Source organism: Sparus aurata, chromosome 17, assembly GCF_900880675.1.
Source record: "Sparus aurata chromosome 17, fSpaAur1.1, whole genome shotgun sequence".
Classification (NCBI taxonomy): Eukaryota; Metazoa; Chordata; class Actinopteri; order Spariformes; family Sparidae; genus Sparus; species Sparus aurata.
In genome coordinates this window covers 26,293,588-26,305,112 of record NC_044203.1, presented here as the reverse complement: position 1 = coordinate 26,305,112, position 11,525 = coordinate 26,293,588, and the positions used below count along the sequence as shown (strand labels likewise).

General features: G+C 43.9%; 6 non-coding genes across 6 annotated transcripts; all 6 read right to left on the bottom strand.

Moving 5' to 3' along the window:
- Nucleotides 1-8,688: 8,688 nt before the first annotated feature.
- trnaw-cca (transfer RNA tryptophan (anticodon CCA)) lies at nucleotides 8,689-8,760 on the bottom strand. Its single transcript has one exon. It is a non-coding gene; the product is annotated as a tRNA-Trp (tRNA).
- Nucleotides 8,761-9,526: 766 nt separating this feature from the next.
- On the bottom strand, nucleotides 9,527-9,598 carry trnaw-cca (transfer RNA tryptophan (anticodon CCA)). The gene has a single exon. It is a non-coding gene; the product is annotated as a tRNA-Trp (tRNA).
- Nucleotides 9,599-9,907: 309 nt separating this feature from the next.
- Nucleotides 9,908-9,979, bottom strand: trnaw-cca (transfer RNA tryptophan (anticodon CCA)). Its single transcript has one exon. It is a non-coding gene; the product is annotated as a tRNA-Trp (tRNA).
- Nucleotides 9,980-10,681: 702 nt separating this feature from the next.
- trnaw-cca (transfer RNA tryptophan (anticodon CCA)) lies at nucleotides 10,682-10,753 on the bottom strand. The gene has a single exon. It is a non-coding gene; the product is annotated as a tRNA-Trp (tRNA).
- A 234-nt stretch (nucleotides 10,754-10,987) lies between these two features.
- On the bottom strand, nucleotides 10,988-11,059 carry trnaw-cca (transfer RNA tryptophan (anticodon CCA)). The gene has a single exon. It is a non-coding gene; the product is annotated as a tRNA-Trp (tRNA).
- Nucleotides 11,060-11,453: 394 nt separating this feature from the next.
- On the bottom strand, nucleotides 11,454-11,525 carry trnaw-cca (transfer RNA tryptophan (anticodon CCA)). Its single transcript has one exon. It is a non-coding gene; the product is annotated as a tRNA-Trp (tRNA).

Sequence of the window (11,525 nt, the reverse complement as noted above, 5' to 3'; positions counted from 1 at the left end):
GATAGAGAAATTGTTCTCCTGGTTTCTCTCTGTCTCATTTTCCCTTCTCATTATTTCATTTTTTTCTCTTCATTTTCCATTATAGTTTTCTCACCCACTCTCTCTCTCTCACTCGCCTCTTCTCCCATCTGGCTCTTCCAGCTGAGGTCAATACCCACCCCTCTGCTGTAGCACCAGGACACGGGAATCTCATGAATAGCAATGCACCACACTGGCAGAAACCCCCCCCCTGACATTTGGAAAGTGTGTCTAAAACTGAAATTCATTTCAGTCTGCTGATTGGAACGCAAAGAGGCTCCATCCTGTGAATGTTGATTTCATTCAATTTCAATAAAAAAATCTGGAACTTTTATTTAAAAAATCAATCAGAATTTCTCACCCCCACCCCGTGTCGGTTCCTAACACCTCTCAGCTGTTTCTTTCGCTTCACGGTCGTTCGATCACTCTCTTGAGCGTCAGCACAGCGCAGCCGGTGTCCTCAATCGGCCTCACGTGCTAATCAGACGTGCGTTGGAGATCTGGGCTTCTTGTAACACGGTGTATAATGTTACACACACAGTTGATCATCTCTGTCTGCCTTCCCGAAGCAGCCACTGAAGTTCAAGCTCTGACCACCTGAGAGGTCGGCCTGAGTTTATTCACATGAGTCTAGTCTGGTCCATTAGGGGCCTGTGTGCGTGTGTGGGCACCTTTGTGCCTGAGCTAAACCATTTTTTCAGTCGTGATCTAGTTTCACGGCAGTTTTCAGCCCTTTCCGGAGTAGATTATTCCACTGGGTCGCCCCCGCCTTCTACTTCGGCCCGAAATGTTTTTTACCGACCTGTCTCCTCCTCGTTGCTCTTCGCATTTAGTCCTCACTTTGTTGCTGTCTAACTCTGCTTCCTACATTTTCCCTCTTCTTAGCCCCCCCATCATCTACCCGCCCACACATCCACCCATATTCCCTTTTCTCTCTTTCTCTCTCTCTCTACTCAGCTGGTGGGCCAGCCAGGAGGCAGTGCAGACGTTTGAGGAGCGTAATCTGCTCTTTCTCCCCATTCCCATTTCCATTTCAATCCTCTGTTCACAGCTGGAACCAAGGCGCTTCGCATGCAGATGAGCGAGAGTTGACTTTTTCTTGAGCGCACATTCAGACAAGAGATGGGCAGGAGACAAGGAGGAGGAGGAGGAGGAGGAGAGAGAGAGAAGAGGAGGGGGGCCACCGGAGGCAGACGAATGAAAGATTACGTGATGAAGCAAAGCAACAGTTGCTGACAGAAGGGAATCATTCCATTCAACCTCATTGGCATTCATCTTTCACAGAGGAAGATTACATTTTTTTCTTTATTTTTCTATTTTCACGGGTCACAACACTTTCCAAACAAGAACAAAAACAGGACAAAGTGACAAGAAAACACAGTCCATCAATCAAAAAGGAGGTCTTGGCACGAAGGGGGAACAAAAAAAGAAATAAGTATAAAAACGAAATAATGCAGGACTGGAGTAAAAGACGGGCTGGTTGTGTGTCAGATATGAAAACAGTTTGAGACTGCGTGTGAATGAGAAGCAACAAAGTGGTTCAGAAGTGCAGACGGAACAGAAATTATCTCCAGGTAATTTGAGGTACTTCACGTCTGAATAGGTGTTTCTTAAAAACACGAGGATGAAGGACGGATGGTTCTCTTGGCGATTCAAACTGTTTTCATGCAGATTTCAATGTGACCTTGTGCTAAGTGAAATCCTGCCTGTAATTTATATTAAAAACAGGAGAATAGGAAATGATGTGAATAGCGCAGAGGGCCCTGCGGTTGTTGCTCCGAAACCTTCAACACGATCTCTTTTGAATAATCAACCGCGCGCAGAAGAATCATACCGAGCTGATTCACCCCCCGAACAATTGAGCCGAAAAAAAGCTTCAGTTTTGTACGCCTCATGACGCATTATGAACTGAGACCATCTCTGTTCATCTCAGCCTGAGGTCAAGGGCTTCGTCAGCCTTCCTCAGATCCTGACAGCGCTGACTAACGACCACGAGGTCATCAAGCGAGCGCATGACATAGCAGCTGGGCCATTGCTGATGACATCAGAGTTCCGTTTATCGGTAGAAGCTGAGTCATACTGGACTGTGATGACCGGTGAATATGGAGGATTGTTTTGGACTTTGGGATCTACCAGCAGCATCCATTATAAGCGCTGCAGAAACGAAACACAGACGCTAATTGATGTTATTGTTGTGGCACGGGGGCCCCTAATGCAGCTCGCTCGAGTGCCGCACCGCCGCCCACTCGGGTTTCAGTCGAATCCCATTTATGGCAAAAACCATCTGCTGCCAATTGATTACAAAAAACGGGTATCGATTTGAGCGGGGCCAGCTCAGCAGCAGATGCGATTCGCTCATGAGCGAGGCAACGGACTGCGACAAAATGTGCTGACCACTTAATACGGCTGTTTAATATTTGATGCCACTGCTCACTCCTTGAGCATCAAAGTGTTTATTTTTTTACAAATTTGTTTCTGTTAAATCACAAATGATAAAAAAAAAAAAGACACGCTGGGTGAATCGGCTGGAAATTAACGTAATTGAAAGTCGGTCTCCTCCCTCCACGCGGGGCTCGCCCCTCTCGCCCTGCCACTGCAGCGTGATAAACAGCCTCGCCGCAGAGTTGCATTAAATCTCGTCATGCTAAGTGGTCGACTCAGCCCAGCAGGCCGAGCTAGACAAACTGCGCTGCTCCGGTCAGAGGGCGCCCCGCCGGCTTGCAACTTCTCACTTTGGCTTTTATTGACAGATACCTCCTTCTCTTTCCGCCCGTTCTCCTTCCCCTCTATCCGGCTCTTGCCCCCGGGTCAGTCCGCTGCAGTCTGAAACGCGTCAGCCTCTCCCTCTCTTTCCCTCCACTCGATCGCTTTTCTTTTGATCGTGGCTGCACTCAGAGTCTTCCCCTCTGGCTTTCACCCTCTCTCAAACCACATCTCCTTCCCTGTTCTCCCTGCTTCTTTCACTCTAATTGACTCTCCACATCTCCAACAGCCACCTACTGCTGTCTTTCTTCCCGATCACTCTTATTTTTTTTCACTCCCACCATCCCCCCCGTTTTCCCTTCATCCTCCTCTCTGGCCGCTAATGCCCTCCCGTGGAGCCGCAGAAGTCCGTATTGATGGCAACACTTGGCCACGGTGCGTGAGCGTGTGTCACGGTTCCTCGGCTCCCACCGCACAGTCATTGTGGCTCTAATGCCATAATTACCCCCCATTATGGGCAAGAGAGGGCGAGAGAGAGGTGGTTTTCAAAGAGTGAGACAGAGACTGGGAGGGAGGGGAGGAGGGTGGATGTGAGGAGAGATGGATGGGGGGTAAGATAGGTTGGATGGAGAGATGAGTGAGGGAGAAGATGCTGGAGTCTGACAGGGAGAGTGAGGAAAAAAGATGTTTGGAGATTCGTTTGCTGGTCAGTAGATCAATCGGATTGGTGTCATTCTTGTTTGTCTGTGTGTGTTGTGCATGTGTGTGTGTGTGTGTGTTTGTCTCTGAGTGTGAGAAAGGGGGACAGCCTGGGACCGTGCCTCCCTCAGGGGACGGCGTCGTGGGGGGCCACATCAGCAGAGATGTAATGGTTCAGGCTCCACTGGACGCCCACAGATGGGTCCGTCACTTAGAGAGCGGCAGACACCCACGTGCACACACAGGTGGGAGAACAGATCAGGCAGCAGCAGAGAGGCATGGAGATAAAAAAATATATATATATATAATAATAATAATTGGAGCTTAGACACTCAGATAATGAGCTGTTACCTTGATTGTGATTGAACATCCCGAGAAAAATGTCGGCTCTGGTTTCAAAAGCTTCGCTATTTCCACCCACTTACAGGCTATAAAATAATACATCATTTTTTTTTTCATCCAGCTTACTTAATTAAGCATCTCATTTCACTAATTTATCATTTCAGCGTGAATGTTCTAATGAGAGAAAATGGTTGGATCTGTAGTAAAAAAAAAATATATATATGTAAATCCTGTTAAATAACTTCAATTGTATCTGTTAATGTGGTCCGTTTCTGTCAGAACAGCTGCTTAACATGGCGTTTTACACAGAAATGCCTCGTTTTCTTCTTGTGAGGCTGAAAATGGACAATTTGTCGGACTGGTTAGTAGTTACACAAGCGTAATGCGTGTGTATTTGAGGGTGTACACAGCGAAGGGGCTGTTTAAATTACCGGATAACAGTTGCTCGAGGTCACATCAGAAAACCCACCAGGAGAGCGTAAACATGCAAAAAAGGGCGCGCACACACATGTAGCTACACCATTTAAGTTTGACGGAGGTGGTAACACTTTCACATTGCTATCACAACCCCGGGGCGGACGCGGAGAAAATGCAATTGCCTGAAATTCATTCAGTGCTGAAGGATGATTAATATTCTATAAAATGGTTTATGTATTCGCATTCAAAGCCTGCGGGTTCCAGCGCAGAGACGACACCGACGTGGAGTTGGTGTAGGCACGATAAAGTCCACACAGCCCAGAAGGCATGGAGGATTGTGTGTGTGCGTGTGTGTGTGCGTGCGTGTGTGCGCGTGTTTGTAAGCAACAGAAAGTGCAGTGCAGAGACTTTGAAGGCAAAGAGCTGATTCCTAATTAATTTTTTTTCTCTGAAAGCTGCATTTACATGCGGTACGAAAAAAGGACGTCTGAAGAAAAGCCAACTGAGGTTCACGAGTAGAAAAGAGTATGCTGCATGAAAAAAAGAGTAATAATATAAAATTATATTCATTTAGAGTGTTGTAGGAGAGTCGTGTTTATGTGGGCTCGCTCTCGAAACTCATTAAACCGTTCTGCCGAGCTCCCATTTCGAGCCTGGCTTAATCATTCCAAGTAGATAAGCTTCCGTTTGTAATTCTGTATCAGATCGCGCCTGGAAAAAACACATTGTATAAATTAGAGAAACACCATAAAGAATCAAGTCATTACAACATTGAATTACTGCACCTGATATGACATTAAATTGAACGATCAACTGGGGATTATCTCGTCTATATTGAGAATAGTCACTTAAGGTAACAATCAGGCTCATGATGGCCTCTCTCTCTGATGATGGTTGGTGCTCAGTTTTCTCTTTTGAATGTCTTTGAAAGGAGCAATCTGTAAGATATGGCCATCATTTTGGTTTAACACATTAAAGAAATGATCTAATGCTATTAACAGAGTGTGAAGAATCAACGGTGTAGGCACCTATGTATTGTGTTGCGGAGATGTCTACTTAAGTTAGCATGATAACCAGCAAGGCCTCGTCCCTGTAGTTTCAGCTTGTTGTATTATGCTGTTTGCATGATAAATTAACAAAATAAACTTATAAAATGTCAAGAAATTGAATACTTCCCTACTGAACATAAAAACAAGCCACACAGCTTCTGAATTCTCTATTTTACAGAATGTAGATAAGCCTCAACGCCTCGTTTACTCATCTTAAAACACACTTCTTTCAAACTTGACGTAAACTAAAAAGAAACTCTGGGGCCAATAGCTCCATGGCTAACTGAGCCATCATGGATCTAACAATTAATATCTGGATGCAGCATTGGAAATGGCACCCTGTTCATTCCTATGAAAGCTGCTTAGAGGTGCATTAAGCCAAGAAAAAGCTCGACTTCCAGGATATAAAAGAACCTGGCTCTTTCGAGTTGTGGGACCCATAGAGCAAGAGAGACTTCCGCCGACTGAGCCAGCCAACTTCCAGTTTAGCGCCCAGCTTGGATTAAATGATTTCATTTCGCGGCTCTTGTAGCATTTCCAAAATGTAATGGAGCAAATGCCTCAAATTATGATTGTGTCATGAGTCGTGAGTGGCGGGGGTCGTGACAAAACAAAAAATGTATCCTCTGTTTTATAGTTGCTGTGTTTTTGTTAGGATAAGGTCTATTTGGGGCCCCATGCGTCACGAGACATTGAACTAATCACATGGTTTAGCCACAACGAAAGATGGCTTCAAAGCTGAGCTAATAGCTAATAGCTTCAGCTAAGGATAGCTTGCAAAGATCACTAGTTGTCAGTTATTCTTGTAATGGGCTGTCCTCTTTGTTTTTGCAGCCACCTACGAATTCTTGTCATATTCTACTAATGACACCTTTGAAGGGAAAATTGGCCCTAAAATTAAAACGTGCTCGCCCGATAACTTTTGTCAGCCTGAAGTCAGTGTTTATATTCATAGTCAACTGTTTCATTAGAATGGAAATCACAGATTCACAGCTAATTTATGATGTCAAGCGGCAATATATATTCACTGTTATGGATTACCTACCTGAAAAAATACAATCGCAAATTGATTTTCATAGTGTGTAAAAATAGAATGGGAAAAATGTTAGACACTGATGCAAAAAGAAAAAATAGCAAGAATAAAACATGCACAACACTGGGTGAGTCTTTGAAGAGAAGCAAGACAAATTTCAGTGGATTATAGCTAGCTTACTGATTTCCTCGTGGGCCTCACAGTGCAAATAATACTGAATAAATTGGAATAAAACAAACAGAGTAATAAAGTGCATCATTTGTGCTGTGCTGGAAATGATATTCTGTGAGGCTTTGGGAACATCTCTATGACATTGAATTAGTGTGTGACTTGAGGGAATCAGACATTTTTGGTTTGAGATATTAGGCAACATGAGCTTTTTCTTTTTTTGAATGAAGGGCTTACAGCTGTGAAACAGAAAATGTCCCCCAGGTTATAGGAGTGGTTTCATTATTGCCCATCTACAGAGCAGCTTGAGGATTTTACTGTAGATTGTCATTGTCACTACAATCCCCCCTCTCTCTCCTTTTCATGCACGGCATGAATTCCCCTTTAAAAACCTTGAAAACTGAAGTTGATAAATGACAGTTGTTTCCTGAGGATGAGTATGTCCCGGTTCTTGTAAACTGCCAGCAGTTGACCACATGGATGAACTTTGATGATGCAGTGACCTGCTCGATAGGCACAGAGGCGGGTATGTGACTCCCATATTGTTCAGCACCATTTCCTGTATCTTGGCCCCTGTCTGTAGTGAGCATGACAGATTTCCCTCCCTCAGAGTTGCTGTCAGTGTGGGTGGTATTGTGCCTGGCACCCAGTCAGAGAGAACCCACTGTGATAGACAGACACTCACATTAAAAGACGCAGTCCTTCTGAAACTCTTCAGGGGACATAAACAAAGAGCAGCAGCTCATTTGATCCTGTTATAACCAGCTCTACCAATGCACGCCGCCTGGAGAACATGATTTACACCAACAACTGAGCCCACTGAGGGATCCAATACTTCTCAGCAGGAGTAAACTGTAATGGAATGCATTTACTTTAGCACTACACTTTATGTCATTTATTTGTCCAACAGTTCAGCCTCTATCCAGTCCTTGGAGTAAGAAAATGTCCAGACAGATGACCTAGGTCTGTGACAGGTATAACCTAATCATGCATACTTCTGTCACAGACAAAGGACATCCGTCCAGAGACTTCTTCACCTCAAAGACTCGACTGTGGCTGAGTTGTTGGGCTTGCATAATGCATAGACTGTGGCACGTTGGTAGTGCATCTGACTTTAGATCAAAAGGTTGCATGTTTGAGTCACGTCAGGGGGCAAAGCTTTCTTCAGATTGAACTATCTGATCTTTAACTACGTGCAGCCTGTTTCAATTTATCGCTACAAGTGTTTGTTTTGTTGGCTAATAATTAGACTCGAGTTAGTTCTCTGTAACAGACGCTGTGGCCCAATGGTAGCATGTCTGACTCCAAATTAGAAGGTTATGTGTTCAAGTCACCCTGGTGTCAATATTAGTTTTTTAGGTGGCTCCATTTAATGAGTGATTCTTAAATCCACTTACATCTTTCAGAAACATTCTCACCTCAAAGACTGGACTAATTACAAATGAGATCGTTAGTTAGATAATGACATTATTTGCTTATGTGACCTTCTGATCTTGGCTCTGACATGCGACTGTTGTGCCAGACTTTGTAAAACAACCCACCAAACGGTGGAAAGGACTTCACAATGCATTGAGTCCTGATGTATTTCTACATTGACCCTGCCTTGATTTGAACATGCAGGAGTCAGACAGCCAGTTTGCTTCCAGTTATTAGCTGACAAACCAAACAAAGCCACACATACCAAGGTTGAGGAAATGTTTTTTGCATTTCCTTCTCACATATAAAGGAGATGTTGGGGCTTGACCCTGATGTGATTTGAACACACAACCTTCTGATCTGGAGTCAGGCGCGCTACCATTGCACCACAGATTTTTTTTTTTGGTAGGCAAGTTGTCCAATTATGAGCTAACAGACCAAAATAGTCTTGTGATAAATTGATGAAAACAAGCATCCTCAACTAGGCAGAGGTGAGTAAAGTTTTTCCATTTCTTTCACTCCACTGTCTGCCACCATTATTGTTACTTTCTTACTAGAGATTCAACCCTGTATGCAGCCTTCTGATCCAGAGTCAAACATGCTACCAATTCATCACAGTCTGTCTTTGAGAGCTAACTGGACAGTGACTGAACTGTTGGACGATTGTCCTAGCAAGTAGACTGTTTTTTAGAATATGACCCTGACATAATTTGAACACGCAACCTTCTGATCTGCATTCAGACACGCTACCATTGCACCACAGAGTCTGTCTTAGAGAGATAACTCACAGAAGGACTGGACAGGTGGATGATCACCCAAGAAACTAGACTGTTGGTCCGAAAATGACCCTGACGTGATTTGAACACGCAACCTTCTGATCTGGAGTCAGACGCGCTACCGTTGCGCCACAGAGTCTTTGGCAAAAGTCAACTCAACAACTTATCGGCTAACAAACCAAACATTCTTGGTGATTAATTGATAGAAATTACTTGAAAATGCACCGTTCTGATTTGGGTTAGGGTCAGACGCAGATTTTGCCACAGAGTCTGTCTTCAAAAGCCGACTCATAGAAGGGCTGAACAGTTGGGCAATTTTGCTAGAAATTAAGATGTTAGTTGGAAATTTACCAGGATGTTATTTCGCCATGCAACCTTCTGATCTGGAGTCTGACATGGTACCACTGCACCACAAAGTTTCCTCAAATGGCCACCTCGTCTACTCATTGTGGTGATAAATTGCAAGAAGGCACGAGTGGTTGATACTTATCTTAATTGCCTTCTTACATATTAAATAGAAATCTTGGATTTTGACCCTGACATGATTTGAATATGCAACCTTCCAATCTGGAGTCAGATACGCTGCCATTGCACCATAAAGTCATTTTTTGGCAGACAACCTGTCCACTAATGAGCTAACAGACCAAACATTCTTCTAATGAAGTTGATGTAAACAACCAGCCAGAGGTGAGTAAGGTTTTTCATTTCTTTTACACCAAACTCTACTACCATTATTGTGTTACTGACTAGATAATTGACCCCAACATGACTTGAGTATGCAGCCTTCTGATCTACAGTCAGACACACTATCATTGCACCACAAAGTCTGTCTTTGAAAGCTAATTCAAACAAGGTGACTGAACAGTTGAACAATTGTCCTAGCGAGTACACTGTTTATCAGAAAATGACCCTGACGTGATTTGAACACGCAACCTTCTGATCTGGAGTCAGACGCGCTACCATTGCGCCACAGAGTCTTTTCTTGGCACTCATCGTGTCCATTTATGAGCTAACAGACTAAACCTTCTTGTGGAAAATTGATGTAAACAACCACCCTCAACTAGGCGGAGGTAAGAAAAGGTTTTTCATTTATCTCACACAAAACTCAGATGCCATTATTGTGTTAATTTCTACGCAAAGATGTAACCCTGACATGAATATGCATCCGTCTGATGTGCATTCAGACACGCTACCATTGCACCACAGAGTCTGTCTTTGAGAGATAACTCACAGAAAGACTGGACAGGTGGATGATCACCCAACAAACTAGACTGTTGGTCCAAAAATGACCCTGACGTGATTTGAACACGCAACCTTCTGATCTGGAGTCAGACGCGCTACCGTTGCGCCACAGAGTCTTTGGCAAAAGTCAACTCAACAACTTATCAGCTAACAAACCAAACATTCTTGGTGACTTGAACACGCACCGTTCTGATCTGGGTCAGGGTCAGATGCAAATTTTGCCACAGAGCCTGTCTTCAAAAGCCAACTCATAGAAGGGCTGAACAGTTGGACAATTCTGCTAGAAATTAAGATGTTAGTTAGAAATTTACCAGGACGTTACCATGCAACCTTCTGATCTGGAGTCTGACATGGTACCACTGCACCACAAAGTTCCCTCAGACGGCCACCTCGTCCAGTCATTAGCTAACAAATTATACACCTGTGGTGATAAATTGCAAGAAGACACAAGTGGCTGATACTTATCTTAATTGCCTTCCTACATATTCAATAGAAATCTTGGATTTTGACCCTGACATGATTTGTACATGCAACCTTCCGATCTGGAGTCAGATACGCTACCATTGCACCACAAAGTCATTTTTTGGCAGACAACTTGCTCACAAATGAGCTAACAGACCAAACATTCCTTTGATAAGACTGATGGAAACAACCAGCCAGAGGTGAGTAAGGTTTTTCATTTCTTTTACACCAAACACATGACTTGAGTATGCAGCCTTCTGATCTAGAGTCAGACACACTATCATTGCACCACAGAGTCTGTCTTTGAAAGCTAATTCACAGAAGGTGACTTAACAGTTGAACAATTGTCCAGAAAATGACCCTGACGTGATTTGAACACGCAACCTTCTGATCTGGAGTCAGACGCACTACCGTTGTGCCACAGAGTCCTTGGTAATTGTGAACTGACAAACCAAACATTCTTGATGATTAGTAGCGGCGAAGGATAGTAGCGGTGTGTCCTCCAGGAACAGGCAAAAGAAGGAGGCATTTGTGGGGAGCCTTTGCGCGGCTTAGTGACATAATTGCACTTCAAATACGCACTCCGAAGGATGCTGCCCCTGAATTGGGACACAGCCTTCTTTCAATTGCCTTCCTACTCATTGAAGGGGAATACACGGTCTTGACTCTGACGTGATTTGAACACGCAGCCTTCTGATCTGGAGTCAGACGCGCTACCGTTGCGCCACAGAGTCCTGGCTAATAATTAATTAATCCACTTACCAATGCACTCCAGAGTTAGTCTGCAATAGTCAATTTGACAACATTCTTGGTGATAAATTGATAGAAATAACATGAACATGCACCGCTCTAATCTTGAGTCAGAACCACAGAGTCTGTCTTCAAACGCAAACTCATAGAAAGACAGTTGGACAATTCTGCCAGAAATCAGGACTTTAGTTCGAAAATGACCAGGACATGATTTTGTCACGCAACCTTCTGATCTGGTACCATTGCACCACAAAGTCTGTAACACAGTCCCCCAAACAGGCATTAAGAAGTGGTAGTTAATTGAAGTAAGCCATACATAGACAGATCGTTATATTGTTTCAATTGCCTTCCTACTCATTGAAGAGAAGTACTCAGTCGTGACTCTGACGTGATTTGAACACGCAACCTTCTGATCTGGAGTCAGACACGCTACCATTGCGCGACAGAGTC